General features: G+C 41.7%; 1 protein-coding gene across 47 annotated transcripts in view; it reads right to left on the reverse strand.

Moving 5' to 3' along the window:
- The window catches only part of LOC141576892 (uncharacterized), a 195,064-nt gene that overhangs the window by 71,609 nt on the left and 104,920 nt on the right, over window positions 1-18,535 (reverse strand). For 42 of the 47 annotated variants that reach the window (XM_074360229.1, XM_074360225.1, XM_074360238.1 and 39 more), the window contains 2 exons: window positions 13,988-14,173; window positions 11,300-11,523 (listed from right to left, as the gene is read on the reverse strand). The gene's annotated coding sequence lies outside the window, so the exon portion shown is untranslated. Of the gene's footprint in view, window positions 1-11,299; window positions 11,524-13,987; window positions 14,174-14,223; window positions 14,315-16,666; window positions 17,481-18,535 lie in introns of all 47 variants that reach the window. The other 5 variants (XM_074360214.1, XM_074360212.1, XM_074360210.1 and 2 more) reach the window with 5 other exon arrangements.

Genomic DNA, 18,535 nt, shown 5'->3' on the forward strand with positions numbered 1-18,535 from the left:
CTGTCCAAAACACAAGTTTGCACAGGCCAGCTCTTAAATGCAATGTGTGCCACTGTTTGTCAATGTTGGTTAATTACCATAAACTGCTCTCCGAAACCGCTACAGAAAAGACAGGTAGACCCACATCCCTGCCCACAAAGAAGAGGAGTTCTGTCTTGCCTTCTCCTGTAGTGTGCAGAACACCTTCCCTACACCACCAAATCTTTTTTATATGCTTCATCCGTGTTTATGTTTGCACACGGCATATTAAACTAGAAGGTAACTGAGGTAATTCCATCTTGGTTGCTTTCCAAGGTTGCAGGTTATCCTTAATCAGTCCGTGAACGAAAATACTACAATGTGTATGAAAATACTGCAACCATGTCAGTAAACAAAGAATGCTGAAACCAAGTCAACAGCGGCTGCTGCCACCCCCCAGCGAGGACAGGCCTGCAGCCCAGCCTTTGCAGCCACTCACAATGCTGCCCTCTGAGGGGACTCAGAATAAGAAAGGACAGGATACTGGCCCTAGATAGCTAGGTGCTTGTCAAATGAATGAATTCAGTGAGCCCAAATGTTAGCTTCCTCCCATAAATATAAAAGCACTAAATTCTTTAACTTGAGATATCTGGTTTTCTTTAGATAACAAGCAATCTTTTATTGTTCCAACTACCTGGTCTTTGTTGTAAATCTCCTATATATCTTAGCTCCTCCCCTAAGTCTTTGGAACAGTCCCTCAGAGAAATCTGAGAGGCTGTCATCCCCGCTGGAGTCCTCTCACTGAATAAAACTTAACTCTTAACTTTTATGCTGAACATTTATTTCAGTCGACACAACTTACAACAAACCCAGGAAGAAGTGAATTTTATCATGCCCATTTTACTGATTCACCAACAGGCTAAGTGAGGTTACATTCTATTCCAAATTCCTATGGTGTGGAAATGCCGATTTAAACCTGAAGCTGGGGTGCCCATGCCTGTGCTCCTTCTCTCTCCCATCTACCTCATCACTTCTCTGTGAAATCCACCTGTCCAATACAAAAGTTTGCAGCCTGCCACCTCTTAAATGCAATGTGTGCCACCATTTGTCAATGCTGGTTAATTACCATAAACTGCTCTCAGAAGCCGTTACAGAAAAAACAGGTGGAGCCAATTCCCTGCCCACAAAGAAGAGGAATTCTGCCTTGCCTTCACCTGTAATGTGCAGAAACCCTTCCCTACACCACTAAATTCAAACGTATGCTTCATCCGTGTTTATGTTTGCACAGGACTCATTAAAGAACAAGGTGTCTGCAATAATTCCATATCGGTTCCTTTCCAAATATACAGATTAGCCCAAATCAGATCCAGAACAGACACAACTCATCAAATCCGCAATGAAACACACTGGATTAAGAACAAAATGCTTGTCCTAGTCCAGAAAACTACGGGTCCCTCTTTCTTCCTGTCATTATACAAACCCACCAGAACTCAATAATTTGCTGTCTGCTCATCTGGCAACCAAACTCAGAGAAGAGTCAACTCAGCAGAGCGCCCTACTGGGGAGAACACCCCGCAGCAGCACTGCGAGCTTCTTGCCCTCCCGCATGCTCTGCTGACCCTTAGTGTCCTCCGTGACCAGGCCAAAAGAGCTGTTCCCAACAGCTGCAAAGTCCCACACATTAAATAAAAGCATTTTATTTTAGACGATATGTTACATATATACCCATCTCTGAAAGCAGCTTTTCCAGAAGCTCAAATCTTCAACATTAATCTGCAAAGGCAATCCGGGTCCCCAAGGGAAAGCAAGTCTTAAGACGATGCTAAGGCCTCCAAAGTCCTCTCCAGAACCATCAATCAAACTGCCTGCATGTCTGCAGCTGCAGGCGGCTACATGTCTGTTTTTAAAGCACCCCCCTCCTGCCTTCGTGTGCTACAATGTCCCTCTACGCCCTCCCATCTCAGGGTAAGAGCAGCCGCTGCAGAAACTTGCAGGGCAGCACTGACAGTACTGGACACAGAGGATCAGAGCTAAACTAAGCCTTCTGATGACACGAGCTTGTCACTCTGTCACTTTACAGATGAAGATATATATAGAGAGGTGGGGTGATCTTGCTCAAAGTCACACAGCTAATAATTGGCAAAGTGTATAACTCTGCTCCTCCCTTCAGCGTGACGCCCCATCTGGGATGCTCACAGGGTTCTCTCGTGCCTGCCTGACCAGTCCTTTCCGGTCACTGATAACCCACCACAGGGTCTGTCCGCAGGCTGCCTTTTCAACATCTTTTCCCTCCAGTTTCTCAGGAAAAAGGCTGCTCCGGCCACTGTATGACTTCCTGCTCACCGAACCCTCCGTGCTCAGGCCAGTCATGCCTGTGTATCCGGCACCCTGCTCAGAGGCTCTTCCGTCCCTGCAGGTGGATTTTTCCACTCTCTGCAGGACACCCCCTCAAGGGAGCCTTCCTCTCGCCCTCAGCATGGCAGGTGTCCCAGGCCACATCCCGAGCTGCCCCTTTAAGAATGCTTGTGCCCAGTTCTGCTAGTCAGACCAGCAGCTTCAGAGCCCAGGTTTATGCCCGGGTCACCAGGCAGAACTACTGCCCATCTCCCAGCCCCTACCCAGCAGGTAACCAGGAAGTCACAGTAGGTGCCCCACCCAATCCAGAAGGCTGTTCACTTGCCAGCAATGATGATGACTGCTTTCCAACCTTTGGTCAGTTTCACACAAAATAGCAGCTTTCACTTTAGAAGCGGGGGGGTTTCCCTTCTGCTGTCCATCCTTACCGGAAACATCAAGGGAAACCAAATCGCCTTTTCTCAAATCTATTCTGATGACACATTTCCACCCACAATACTCACATACTCAAGAAGTTTGGGTCCACGTGGTTTTGTTTCCCTTACGCTAAGTGGCTCAAAAGACTTTGGGATTCTTTCTCTTTGGAGGGTATTTGTTTGTACTCAGTTTATCGGCTTTAATCTGTTTTTGTCTCTCTCATCAGGGTCCGTGGCAGTTGCCACTTCTCTCTCCCTACAGCAGCCTCCCTCCCAACTTCTAATCTAGGAAATCAGCTGTGATGAGGGGCCCGGGGGAAGTCACAGAAGATGGATCTAAGGCACAGAGAGGCGACATAATTTGCCCGAGAAGATCAGCTTCAACCCCCAACAGTGTCACGTCCCTCTGTTTAACTCTTATGCTAAACTACTTAACTTTTAATAGATTATGGTTATAAACAGATGAGGTATCAAAATACATACAAGGACACACGTCAACTCTAAGATTTTCATTAACTCCACTATTTTGCTTCTATTTATTTTATTTGTATTAAAAGAATTAAGAACCTCTGCAGTCAATATAGCAAAATGTTAATGGGTTTTAAATCCAGAATATAGAGGCATAAGTGTATTACTCACACTTTTTTGTATATTCACAAGGTAAAATGATTTGAAGGTCTCTCTCCCCTGCCCCCTACCCACTACTGGCTCTCACCTGAACTCCCAGACCACACATCTAACAGCCTTTCATTTTACCCACAGCTGAACTCATCAGTTTTCCCACAGAACTCCCTCTGCAGCTTCCCCTCCTCAGAGCACAGCAGGACCATCATTTACCATACTAATCCACCCAAAAACCCTGGCCTTACTCCATCCTACCCACACAGACATCATTCATCCTTTCATTTTACCATCTAACATGAATTCAATCTGTTCGCTTTTTCCCACTGACCGTCCCAATTCTCAGGTGGAACCCACAAATACTTTCCACATGGAATCATGAGTCTCCCAGTGGCCCCCCAGCCACTTTTCCCTACTTGACACAAATGGGATTCTGTCACTCCCATGCTTTTAAGACTCTTTTCAAACCCACTGTTCTTAGAAGAAACTCCAAGTTCTTCACCTGGTGAAGGTCTTTGCCATGAAACTATCAGCTCAGGGAGGGGAGGACCCGGCCTCTCCCCTCAGCCCTACCCTCTGGCAGAGCATCACCTCTGGAGGACCTGCTGAGCTACACAAGCCTGTATTCTAACCCTGGTCTTGAGTTCTTAGCAAACTGCTTCACTTATCCATACAAATCCAAGGTAGATTAGAAAGATGTTAGATATTTAACTAGACTTTTGATTTGGGGATTTTGCACTAGCAACCTGCAAGTACATGTTCTAATACTTCTGTCTTCTTAAAACCACACCCAGATTTCAGTGGTATCTGTGGAATGCTTTCAGAAAAAAAGGAACTGTACTTTCACAGACTTTATGTTTTATAATATGAACAACCTGGACAGGGTCACGAATAGAACCCCCTAAAAAGTGACAGAAGACGGGTTAGAGGCATAAAGCAACAGGTCGCAAGGACAGTAAGAGCAAAGTTGTTTCTCCAAATCCACCCTAAAAAGTGAAAGAACAGAAAATTCTGAATTTTGAAAGTAAAAGACTATCATATAAAAAATAAAATAATCCTCTTCATCAGGGTTTCAAGATCTGACTGCAGAATTTTTAGCAGGCCATACTGAATCCTAGCACAGAAAAATCAGATGGACTAGTGGTGAGTAAGTTCCAGGAAAACGGCAGTAAAACCTCCACTTGTAAGAGGACACACAATCACTTGTCGAAGGTGATTGTCAACCACATTCTGGAGAAATTCAGAAGATTCAGGTTCCACTTCCAGATGGTGATGACAAGGAAGAACCGCTTGGATGCACGCTTCTAACTGAGTCACCGGCATTCTAACACTGCAGGGGGAAAAGGAGGCCCTCAGTCAAGAGCAGAGGTGTTCCTGTCGTGTTTCGCAGGGCGCGCCTCGGGCACTCAGCGCCCTGCAGCAGCCCGGCCCCAGGCGAGGACACGCAGCGTGGCCCCCCAAAGCAGGAAGGGCACTGTGCTTGAGAAAACCCACCCCTGATGTGGGCAAGATGGGCTGGTGGGGTTGAGTGAACCTATAAATGCCCACAGAAACACACCTGCATTCATTCAAGTGATACAACCAAAAGTAGCAGGCTATTTGGCAAAATTTCAATTGTCAGTGGAAATTTTACCATTCCTTTCTGCTTGTCCCCTGCACTCTGAGACAGGCTCAGGCTCTCTCACACCTGCAGGTCTGATGCAATAGTTGTGAAGTCATTTTACTTTGCTGCGATTGTCCTCGCTTCCCGTATCACTCTGTCTGTCCTCTCTTAACACAGTCAGATGTCTCTCCCTGAGTTCCTTGCTCCTGCTCCTCAGATCCTGAGATAAAGGGCAAGTGAAGACACATGACCAGAAAAGGCACTGTGGACTTGAACAAAGTCCTCAGTGACCCCCTAGGGGAGTGCTGCCTACCTGTCAACTTCAGTTCTCAAGGTTCTGCCCAGGGTGACATCCAGCCAGGAGAGTGGCCCAGGCCAATTAAAAGCTGTGTGGCTTGGGTGCGGGGACAGGTGCAGGAGCTGTTTCTGGAGCCGGGCCCCTCCACACCTCTGCTCCCCTCTCTCCCTAGGCCCAGCTGCCAAGCCCCCAGCCTCCCTGATCTTCTGCATTTCTCTTCTACTCTACTCCAAACAATTTTCCTCTTCCTTTTTTCCCAAATTATCCCCAGCTGGAGTGATTTTTCAATCACAGTATCTGAAAAAATTTCCTGCAGCCGAAAAAGAGGTCTCCAGAGGGCAATGCCCATACGCTGTTTCCTGAATAGAGCCCCAGTCTGGGGGGACCCTCATCAACACTCCTGGGGGCATTAGACATGTTGCGGGGTCAACCACCCTCAACAAGAGTTTGCTGAGACCCCAAGGCCCGCACAGCATCCCTGCTCACAAAAATGTAGTCAGCCCACTTATCAGTTATTAAGAAGCAAAAATACAAAATTGCTTATGTTTCTTACTAAAATTATTTATGAGATGGAAAAAGAAATTGTAATAGGAAAGAAGAAATCTGACTCCGTGTTGGATCTGTTCCTTTGGCTTTAATCCTTTGCCCTGTTTTCTAGGCTCAGACTAGTTAGCTCTACACCTTTTGTGAAAGAAAGTTGACTTTAGCCTGAAATATACAGGAGAGCCTATTCTCTGGGCTCTGATCTTTAAGGATGTTAGCTCTTCTGCACTTATGTAGAGAGTTTCAAGTTGCAAAATAAAGAATAACCTTATTTTTGTTGAAGGTTTTAAAGGGGCACCATGATTTCACCCACATGGACAGCTGCAAGGACAAAGGACACCAAGGACAAACAATTCGTACAGCAAGAAGTTTGCAACAACCAACCACACCCCTCCCCTTTGCAGTATAAAAGGAGCATGAATTCTGACTTGGGGAAGAGGGTTCTCCAGGAAATCAGTCTGACATCTTCTGCGTCTGCCAGCTTTTCAGATAAAGTCACTATTCCTTGCCCCAACACCTCATCTCCCAGTTTATTGGCCTGTCATGAGGCAAGTAGAATGAGTTTGGACTCGGTAACAAAATACATTGGAGTTAGTATGTCTCCACTTCTTCCTCATTTCCAATATGTAGCATGCACATCATTTATGATCTAGTGAAAATAATTCATCAAAGACAACAATAACAAGAAACTCACCTAGCTATCAACACTGAAGTCACAACCTATTAATTTTACATGCCATTTAACAACAAAACCAAAAAACTTAATATAAAGGCTTGATTCCATGGAAATAAAATTATTTCTAGTCCTACAAAACTTTTTCTTTTCTATTTTCTTTTGTTTTCATTATTGAAAGGAAAATAAAAATCAAATCATTTTATTTCACGTATTTTTGTTATAGCTACATATTTTAAATACTACAAAGAGATTTAAATTGCAACAAAAAAAGTTCACATATTAGTATAAATATATATATACAATCAATGGGGATTAGGAAAAGAATAGACATTTACTAAAAACCCACTGCAATCCAGTCATTTACAAGCATATCCTGGAATATAAGCTCTATGATCCAGGGGTCCCCCACCCCCATTCTCATTGCCAACTCCCTTAGTAATCAACTACCAAGGCACCAGCATAGAACCACGCAATCAGTATTTTAGGTATAAGTGAGGCAATTAGCTCATTCAATTCTAAAACAAAAACCCTAAAATAAACACTGAACTTATTTACAGATAAAGAAAATTGGACACAAAAAAGTAAACTTTCTTCCTCAACGTCACGAAGCTATTAAATGGTAAAGGCAAGATTTCAACTCGTCTGCCTGATTATAAAAACTAAGGTGGAAATCCCATTCCACTTGTGATGGTCCAGCAGCACAAACTATCACCCTATCTTTGTTCAGATCAAGCCTTAGACAGCCTGAGACAGCACCCATTTCCTATGGAATTCGAGGGCAAATGATAAAAATAAGGGTTTTATATCCAGCAGTTTTCTTAGGTCTCATTTACATAAAGTGTCAGCAGGTCAGCAGAAAAACTCTGGGCAATGTGAGTGGGTCCAGAGCTTTTTGCTGATAAGAAACTCAATCTATCAGGATAGAGTGACATTCCCATGAGAGGCCACATGGACATAAACTAAAGGCAGCTGAGCAATGAAAACTAGCAAGACCCTGGAACTCAAGCAAGAAGGATACCTGCCATCCCACACCCATTTGCCTCTTCATCCATGTGGACACAATGTCAGGAAACCAAGGTTCTTGTCCAAGTTACACCATCATGGATTCTCACCCATAAAAATTTACGACTCTATGCTGTCTTAAGTCCTTTCCAACTCAAATATGATGACACCAATATCTAAGCAGAATCTCTATGTCTCCACTTCCTCTCTTCTAGTAGGAGAATAATTCTATGGCCACAGAGAAATCCAATAAAAAAAACAATGCATGAAGCCAGGAGAAAGTCTGCTTAAGAGACTTTGCTCTCACGCTCAGTGAATGAAAACTCAGAAAAAGTGGTCCTTCTCCCTCAGGAAATGAGAGGTAGCCAGATGTGTGTGTGTGTGTGTAAATCAAATACAGTCAAGTCTGGGATGTGAACAGATTGTTTTATGTCACTGTCATTTCTAGGGAATGAGCCAACTTTTAAAGTAATTTGAATCTAGTGTTCTGAGAGAGTCTCAGGATCTTTTGGTGGAGGAAGGGAAAGGAAAGGAGGAGAGGTAATGAAGCAAAGGAGTAAGTATACTGCTAGGGAAAGGCAAAACATTAATTTTGTTCCTACTGGCATAACATACAAATTAGGAACTGTCTTTCTCATGATGTCTTGTCGAGCACTGAGTTGCAGAAGAAGCGACAGCCTATTTCTCACTGAGCTTGTGACTATACGTGACATCTTGTAGTCACAGATAATTTACCCTGAACAAATGCTAGCAGCAGGTTGTAATTCTCCTGTTTTGAGAGACAAGGAAACAGGAGTTCAAAGAGGGTAGATAACTTGACAAAAGTCAGAGGACCAGTAAACAAGAGAGGATGAATTCAAACTCAGATCTGAATGCAGAGTCTCATCTTCCCACTCCCAGGGCTGGAAAATCCTTAACACACAGGCTCCCCAGCTCCCCTGCATTGTTCCTGGCACCAAGCATTTCCCATGGCAGAGGTCTCCAGTTCTCACAGACACAGCACTCTGTGCAGCCAATGACCTTCATCGGATCTTGATCACCTACCTGCCACGCCCACCAGGCTTCACCATACAGGCAGGAAAGCAGGCTTTCAAGTGCATACGAAGCCACCCCCTGTCTAACCTGGGTTCTTCTGGGGCTTCTCCAGCCTAAAGGCAGCCATGAAACTGCTCACAGTTTGTACATGAGCCACACTACCTCTCTCCATCTGTCTCCCCACCTATACTACTTAGCTATGACCATTTTGAGAATCTTGGAAACAAATTTTTAAAAACACAAAAGAAAGGATTCTGTAACAAGTACTTAATACTTACAATTTTAAATGACAATTTACAAAGTGAGTATTTACAAACCGAATCTGCCTTCCTACGTGTCAGTTTGAACAGTTAAAATATATAATAGCAAAAAATTTTCACTTACAAAATTAACAAAAACATCAACAATAATCTGGAATAAACTCTAAAACAATGTCCATGTTTTACATGGAGAAAGTACAGGACTGTACTGAGTGGTAAAGTAAGAGGTGTGAATGTAGAGACATCAACATATTGTATGGAGGAAAGTAGTTTTGTAAAGATGTAAGTTCTCCGAAATATAATTCAAAACTTACTAAAAAATCCCATAACAACTCTTATCTGTTTTTTTTTAACTTGAAAAAAATATTTTAGAATTCTTCAGGAATAATAAAGTCATAATACTAGCCAAGAAAATTAGGGATGGAAAAAACAATCAAAAAAAATCGCATTGTCAGATATTAAATAAATTTTTACAATATGTTAGATATAGCACTGGAATAAGAAAGTATGATTGACAGAAATAAACCATGAGCTCAAAAAGAGACTCTAGTATACATAAGTATTTTTTACAGGTGGGATTTCAAATCAAAGAGCCAAGTATGAATTCAATAATTGTCTTGGGACAATCAGAGAATCACCTGGAAAAAACAAATTCTATTCCAGTCATAATGACCACAAGAAAAATTAGAGATAGTGATGTAAATATTAGAAAGTACTAATAACAGCAAATATAACTCTTTGCTCATATTAATTCAACTTCTCCTCTCTATAACAAGTACTATTATCATCTCCATCTTAGAGATTAGAAAAACCTACAGAAGAGATATATACCATTATAAGAAAGTATTTCTAAGAATAAAATCAAGGATAAAACCCAAAGAGAAGACATTTACTATCTTAAGATTATTTTGGGCCACAACAAAAATAAACCTACTGAACAAAATGAAAGGCAAGATATGACAAGTAAAAGCTCTGTGATACATGTTGATGAAGACAAGGGGTTAATGTTCATAACATACAAAGAGCTGTCACAAAGCAACAAGAAGCTCCCTCACTTAAATGTGTGCAAAGGACAAAAGGGATCATTCACTTTTTAAAAGTCAGATGGCTAATGAGTGAAAAATGCTCAATACCTCTCTGGTCATCAAGTGCAAACTAAAACAAAGAAAAAGCACTTTTGCTCATCTTATTGGCAAATGTTTTTAAAAGATATTCTAGCTAGTGTCCATCTTTGAGAGAACAAACTGTTAGCGAACTTTTTGGAAGACGACATATCAATGGATATGTAAACTCTGAAAAACGTGTGTACACACACACTGAACTCCACTTTTAGGAATCGTTTCACTTAGAAAAAAAGATCAGTTCAAAAACATGTACTCATCAGAGCATTTACACAGCAGTTTTTACAATGGTGGGAAGAAAAGCTGAAGTGAAATCATATCCAGTGATAGAGAATTGGTTACATAAGTTATTCTACATCTTTTCATTCCCCACAGGAGAAGGAATTTCTAGAGTCACTTGAAAGCGGCCTGTGATGTATGTAATTGTCACATCCAGGGACTGAATTTCCAGAAACCTTAACTAAAGGAATACTCATTCATGGTCACAGGAATGTTTGTAAAGGAAGGATGAAAGTCAAACACCATTTCTGACAGTGGAAAATGGAGAAAACTTAAGTATCCACCATGAAGACAATGATGCCGTAAATCAAGGCGAGCTGTAGGCACTAAGGGGCCAGCGTTTCGGCGTGGTCCAAGGCCTTGTCCACAGTACTCTCCCACCGAAGGTGTCCTTGCACAAGAGACCAAACCTACATATCAGGAGACCCCACTACTCTATCTGAAAGGACCGGGTGAGTCTGGAGTGGGAGGAAGTCTATGATATACCCCTGAGTGAATAAACTGAGCTGCAGAAAACATATAGTATGGCCTTATTTTTCAATAAAGCATATATACACACACATATAGATAGATTTCTGATATACGTGTATGTATGAATGTGTATATATATATGACATAGACATAAAGGTCATGACATATATACACCACATTTTCAGCAGTTTTTACTCTCAGGAAAAAAGGGGAATGGATGTAGGGGCTTTTTGGTACCACCACAGTTCTCTTTTCAGTACTTCAGTTAAGTATACTTGGAATTTCAAAGTTTATTTAAGTCCGAACTAAAATGGAACATGCCTCCACAAGACAGAATGCTATACTGGTCATTAAAAATCATGCTAGGGGGGATAGAATATTGTAGAAAAACGTGAAATCAGCACAATGGAAAATGGAGGTCTCCACACAGAAAAAGGCACAGATTGCTCACTGGTTTTTATGACAGAGGAGATACACAATGATGAAAAGAACAGAAAATAGATGTTAAAGTGTTAATTATTATCTCTGAGTAGTGGGATCAGGATAGAAACTTTTGCCCCTTTTTTCAGACTTTTATATTAAATACACATTATTTTTCATCTAAAAAAAGCATTTTTAGATGTCTATTACCACACATTGAAAAAAATACACGAGTACTTACAGAAACAATAACTAGGAGACACTGCAGCAGCGCCACACAATGTAGAACGGGCGATCCTGATTAAAACCACGCAGTTACATAAGGACCCACAAAGTGAGAGCACCTGCTGTAACAGGGCGTGGCCGCCTTCTATTTGCCAGTTGTGTCTTCAAGGCTGAGGCAGTTCTGAGCACGGCCAGTGTCAGTGCTGGTGTCTGGATGGATGCCACTGGAGGTGAGGGCACCTGCAAGCCGAGAGGAAGAACAGAAATCATCCTCTGCTTTTTCTGTCTTGTTTCTCTGTTACTTTTAAAGAGAGGCATAAATAAGATAAACTAAATCTTCCCTACTGAAATTTCAGTAATGAAACCGTTTTCAAAGTGTTCACAACTTATATTCTGACTATAACTGTCTTTTCAACAAAGCATCATATTTATTAAATGTTAATTAACACAGTTAATTAACTACCTGTTAAAACCTATTAAAGAACATGAAATGCACTACGTGAAAGCACCACGCCTGCAGTAACTACCTTAGCTGTCTTCACGGCAGTGCAGTCAGCCCCCACCATCCCGTAGCCCTGAGCTCCTGATGCTGGTAAGAGAACACGCTGCCGCCTCAGATGGAGAGAAACGGTGAAAGTGTTTTCTGAAATCTACAGCACTGACAAAACATAACTGACAAATCCCAGGCTCCTTTGAGGCTGTCATTTTATGTTTCTGACCAACACCCGTCAATGAGCAGAACCACCCCATTTCCGAGCCATGGGACTCACGTGGGAAGCAGTTTTGGAGAAATTTCCAGGTATAGAATGTAACCAACTATACATAGAACTCTGAAAAAATAAAAGATACAATACCCTGATTTTGGAAGACACTCAAAATATTCTCCTAAGCCTTAGTAGCTGGAAAGGCTGGGCTTATCCTAAGCCACTTATTTATTTCACAGCCAGTGAGCATCTCCCACCAACCCTATTTCCCTGTGTCTGCTGGGAGCCTCAGACACACTCTTGCTGTCGATCATATAAGTCACAGGGCAGACGCGTGTGTCTCACGCCTGCAACACTAACACAGGCCCACCTCCTAGCCTCACAGTTTGAACTTAGCCCCATTTTCTAACCTGTTTATTTGGTATCTGTTTTTCTGTAAGCTGCCTGAAATGCTTTTTGGAACAAGTCAGAAGAATGAGTGGGTAGAGAAATGGACAGTTGGACAGGTGAGAGGTGGGCAGACAGACAGAGAGACTCCAAGAAAAGGGGAACAAAGAAAATTCCCTATGCAGAACCCACTTCTAGTCAGGGAAGAAAACCGCCACGGAGACGTGTGAAGAGGCAGGTGGCTTAGGGCTGTTTCCTGGATTCCATGAAAAGTCACACCAAGAGATGAGAGGGTAGAACTATAAATAATAAAAGAAAAAAGCATGCATGCTTGAAAAATATATCTACAATATGTACTTTCTAAAGAATAGATTCAAATCAGCAGGGCCCAATAACACAATCCTTGGATATTTACAGAAATGAGAATCCCATCTCCAAACCACAAGGCATCCATTAGGAGCACTGAGAGTCTTCACGGGGGGATCATAAAGCTGTAACCGCAAAAGCTATGCTCTCCTGCACTTACGAGGAACGAGCAGCTGTGCTAGGGCTGCCCACGTGCGTCACTTACACCCCCAGCACCTCTATGGGGGGGACGCCTAGCGAGCCCCGTCTCTGCAGGACAGAAAACTAGTCCGAGAGACGCTAAGCCGGCCTACCAGTTCTCCATCTCACAGGACTGGTCATTCCAGAGCAGGACTCGAACTCGGACCCACGTTTGTTATCACGGTTCTACCGTGCTTTGTGTGCTTATTTTGTGTATAATACATTTGTTTCTGGCATGAAAGGACATTTAATAAATGATCGGTTGTCTTGCTATCTCTTTAGCTCACAATCTTTATATTTTTGAATTGTACTCTTTTCCCCTGGAGAAAGGAACGGAAAGAGCAGTGGTCAGAATGAGCTGGGGCTCCATTCTTTATCTGTTACCTCATCTCATCCAAGTCCCCAACCAGGGAGAAGGATCAAATGTCCTCTTCATCTTTTAAAGAGAGGTCTCCAGTGATGGTGACTTACTCAACTCCAAAACCAAGTCTGGGGGAAGGGCACATGCAGCTACCAGAGCAGTATCATGTATAGGAAGATGAAAAGAGTTCAGGGGGTTAGCCTGATTTAATTTCAATCGATAAAAGAATACCACACACTAAAAATACTAGCATGCAATGGATTGGCTCTTTCTTGACATCTAGAAAGTTTCCACAGCCCATATGTAACATTATCGTGAACTAGTGAAAGGAAGAGTCCACAGATAGGGAAAATCAATGCCACAGGCAGGCTGAAACCCAGGCTGGAGGAAAGGAAGAGAAAGGGCATAGTTAAGAAAAGGGGAAAGTCTGGGAAAAAGATATCATCACAAGGATTCTCAAGCATCATTCAGCAATCATAAAATCATTCATTCAATAAAGAGTTACTTAGGTCCTATTTTGTGCAAGATTTTAGAGGGCAAAGAAAGACCGCAGGGTCCATGGTAGCAGCAAGTGGTGGGGCTATAATACAGTTCTCATTCTGGTACCTTGCACATTTTTACTCAGTATAAAGGGAAAAAATAAAGAAAAATAATACTATGTAAACTCTACACATTGTTGAGATAAAATTAAAGAAGACCTAAATACCTGGACAGACACACCACGCGCATTCCTGTATCAGATGACAGCGCTCTTGGTATGTCAGTGCTCCACAGAGCGATCCATATATTCAACGTGGTGTCGATCACAATCCCAGTGGGCTCCTCTGCAGTAACTGACTAGCTGCTGCTACAATTCATATGGGAATTAGAGGGTCTCAGTAACCAAAACGTACTTGAAAAAGAAGAACAACGTGAGAGGACTTGTAATTCTCAATTTCAAACCTTACAACTGTATCTCCAGGTGAGATTAGAGGCCATTTTAACTTATTACTGTGTTTATCCTTATTTTCTAAATTCTCTACAACGAATATACCTGTTAGAATAAGAAAAATAAAAAGTAAGGTATCTTTTAAAACATGCACAACGATTCATTCATTGGGAAAAAAATTATTTTAACTATAAAGAGATAAACAAATATCTAGTGAAAAAAGACTACTTAAAAAAAGGGTGCATTTACATTTTTCATAAATTGAAAACTGAAAAACAGAAACACATCAAGTTTCTAGGGAGACAAATAGAAAATATCAACACTTATTTTCAAAAATTCTAATTGAACATTGAAAACTCAAGAAAGGGAATATCGTGATTGACAGCCAACTGCAAACACATGGAGAGCAAAGGCCTAGAAATCACAGTTCCTTTAAATCTGCTACTAACTCAATAGGAGAGGAAATTCCTCCCTGAGGGGACAGTTGAATCCCATGCATAAGACAGGATACACAGTACAAACTGCACTAGAATCTGGGGTGATTTTCTTAGAACAATTCTGAAGTTACAACATTGCTGAAAAACTATAAAAACACTGACAGACAGATTAAAACACACGGTCATATATATTATATAGGAACATATGAAGTCTGCTCCCATATTACATAGAAATACAAACATATTTGTGCATTTATAGGCACTGATTACTTTATCTCAGATAGAATATTTCAACTAAAACAAAAAATCAATAATACACACCTCTTGTCAAATCTACTTGATAAGTTACTCTGCTATGTAACCATAATGTGTCTAAGATAGATCTAAAATTAGTGAAAAAGATCTTTGTATGGTTCCTTGAATTCTTCTCAAAATTCCAAGCTTAATTTTAAAATAGATCTGAGCAGTATTTCTATATTATCTTTTCCCTTGTGAAATGAACAACATAGTCTGTTGTCAAAATTCTGTCCTTACAGTGATTCACGAGCACCATATCCTCACAAAACTGCTGGACAGCAAGGCGCTATCCAGACACTGTGACCAAACAAATGAAACACAAAGAAGACAGTGACACTATTCTGGAGGGCATATAATCTGTGTCAACACCGGGTTTTTATTTGATTAGTTTGATTGGGTAGCAAGATGAAATCAATCAAGTACTTTCTTCTTTGAGCATGTTGTAACTCATGACTCTTTTCAGTGTCATGAGCAGGAAAGAGTTAAGCATGACTTGATTAGGTCAAATAGCAACAATCATAACCGGAGAGTGAGTAATAAAGAAGTTAACTGATAGCAATACTTCTGCCTACATGAGACCTAAAATAAATCTACACTGATATCTGAAAGTAAAATGAGGAAATGAGGTCCCAAAAGAGAAAACAAACAAACAAGAAATCAAAAACGGTAACAGTTTTTCATTAAAGATTCCAGGAAGGAGTGGAGCATGTTGGTGAAAAGCACAGATGTTGGGGACAAACATGAGGGTCTGAACTCCCACAGCACTGGGTAGCTGTGACACTGATATGTCAGTGAAATTTTCTGCATCTCAGTCTCCTATCCATAGACTGGGGACAACAACCGCACCCATCTCCTAGAACGGTCCTACGAATTAAGTTATTTTATATATAAAATTTTAAATAAAATACCTCAGATTTTATATAATACCCCAAAAGCACAAGGAACAAAGAAAACAGAGATAAACTGGAGTTCATCAAAATTTAAAACTTTGCTTCAAAGGGCACCATCCAGAGTGTGAAAAACCAATACACAGGAGAAAATTTTTTCAAATCATTTATCTGATTAGGAATTTGTATCTCCAAGTGAAAAAAAAAAAAACCCTACAAATCAACAATAAAAAGGCAACTCAATTAAAAGGTCAATAAAGGATCTGAAAAGGTATTTTTCAAGGAAAATATACAAATGGCCAATAAGGACAATGAAACGATGTTCAATATCATTAGCTCTAAGGGAAATCAAGTCAAAACCACTAGAAGAAACCGCTTCACACCCACAACAATAGGTTATAATAAAAAAAAAAATAACAACCACTAATGAGGACACAGAGGAAGCGGAGCAGGCAGCAGTTGCTGGTGAGGACGTAACACAGCATGGCCACTTTGGTAAACAGCCTGGCAGGTCCTCAGGGAGTTGAACATTTGGTTTCTGAATGACCCAGCAATTCTGCTGTCTGGGCACACACGTAAGAGAACTGAAAACAAATGTCCACATAAAAACTCCTAAAGGAATTTTTGCAGCGACACTACTCATCACAGCCAAAAAGCAGAAACAACCCAAATGCCTATCACCTGATGAATGGGTAAACAGTGGGGCCCAGCCATACAGTGGAATATTATTCAGCAATAGCAAAGCATAGAGTACTGACCCAGGCCACAACGTGGACAAACATTGAAAAAGATACTCAGTGTGAAAGAAGTCAGTCACAATAGACGGTTCCACTTACATGAAGTGACTCGATTTAAATGAAATGTCCAGTACAGGCAAATCCACAGAGAGAGAAGAGTGGCTCATTGGGGCTGGGGGAGGATGGGGAAGATGGAAATATCTGCTTATGCATACGGGGATTCCTGTTGGGTGGAAGAAAATGTTCTAAGATTGAATGGGATGCACAATTCTAGGCATAGAGTAAAAACCGCTGTACATTTTAATGGGTGAATTGTAATAAAACTGTTAAGAAAAAAAGCACCTCGGGCCAGTACCTTCCCATAGAAAATGCAAATTGCTAAATTTCATTACAGGAAGAAGAAACTGCCCTCAGCATGAAAGCAGGAGATCAGCAAATGTGAGTTAACCGTAATTGGACAAGAGCATTTCACTTGAAACAGTTGCTGAGTGTACACGAAATATTCAGAAACAGGAAAATTAGTTTCACATCACGAAGAAGCATTCTGCTTCAAATGCAGATCAATGATTCGGCAAGCCAAGCTGGTAGAAATGACCAGAGAAGAAACCTGGTCTGTAAAACAAGCACCAGAGCCAGCAAGGAAGTGGTGATGAGGAAAGCAGGCGGCCGAAAATCTGGAACAGTTTGCTACAAATAATTTCTCCAATGAAAATTCAAAAATAAAATGAATGTGATGTAATGCTCTGTTGGCCTCACGTGAATGGCCTTCCTTCGGTTCTCGACTGTTCTGTAACCCCGATTGAGAGACTCAGGAGAATCAGCATGGCTCCTGGGAGTCCCCAAATGACTGCCCACCAGCACGCTGACCACCATCACATCTGCCAGGGTGGAATTGCAGAGAAGAGACCAACTTCTGAAAGGAAATGTTGACAAGGGAAGAAAAGGCTGCAGTCAGTCCTGGGACAGAGGCCCTCTGAGCAGAGGCCAGAAGGCTTCAGGTGAACTGCAGTGGCTCTGGGGCAAGAAGGGACCACGGGGGAGCATATCTCAATTCTCTCCTCTCTCCCCCTTGGGTAGGAGAGATAAAGCCTGCATACTTCTCACCTGGAACTGTGGCATCTGGCTGGCAGAAGTCTTACCAGCACGGAATGATTATTCAAGACTCTGTGTAAAAATTCAAGAAATCGAGAGGGAGTAGGGAGCCAACTCCACGAGCCTCTCAAATGCTCCCATATTTATTGTGTATAATCAAAGGAAAAATTCATCAACAGTTGTGAGATAGTAAGGAGGAACTTCAGGAAAGACGGGATGAGGCAGAGATTGTAAAATCCACAATGAGTACAAAGGATTAGTGTATCTTTAGGGAAGTCATGGGGTGAGGGGAACAAGATACATTTTTAGATATGTGAATTACAAAGCAGACCACCAGACCAGCCAGGTACTTGTTTTGGGGATAATAGACTATCTAACAGCACACAAGCCCAGCGTTTATTGCTGAGGGCCAAAGTCCTTGCTTTGCAACCAGCAGAGTGCTATCTAAAACCTCAACTATGCAAGCAAAGCATTGTCTCTGCTTTTTAAGGCAAGGAGACTGGTGTGAGGATGCACAGGCACTTGCTTGCAAAGCAGTTTCTAAGCATATTTTTTTTCTTATCAAAGTTCACAGCCGGCTGAGGTGTGCTACAGTTTGTTAAACCAATCATGGGCTTTCACATGGAACCATTATGGAGGACAACCTAGGATGACAAATCCTGCCTCTCGGTCTTTTCCTGCCATCTTCAGCCACTCTAGCAGGGTCTAGGCACATCCGTGAATAACGATCCTACAGAACCACCCACACTCTTAAATCCTGGTGCTTGAAACTTAATTTTAGCTCTACACAACTTACCGTAGAAAAGTTTCAGAAATAAAAGATATGATATCCCTTTTATATCTCATCATATTACTGATTTTTCTGATTGCTCTAAG

Source organism: Camelus bactrianus, unplaced genomic scaffold, assembly GCF_048773025.1.
Source record: "Camelus bactrianus isolate YW-2024 breed Bactrian camel unplaced genomic scaffold, ASM4877302v1 HiC_scaffold_43, whole genome shotgun sequence".
Taxonomy (NCBI): domain Eukaryota; kingdom Metazoa; phylum Chordata; class Mammalia; order Artiodactyla; family Camelidae; genus Camelus; species Camelus bactrianus.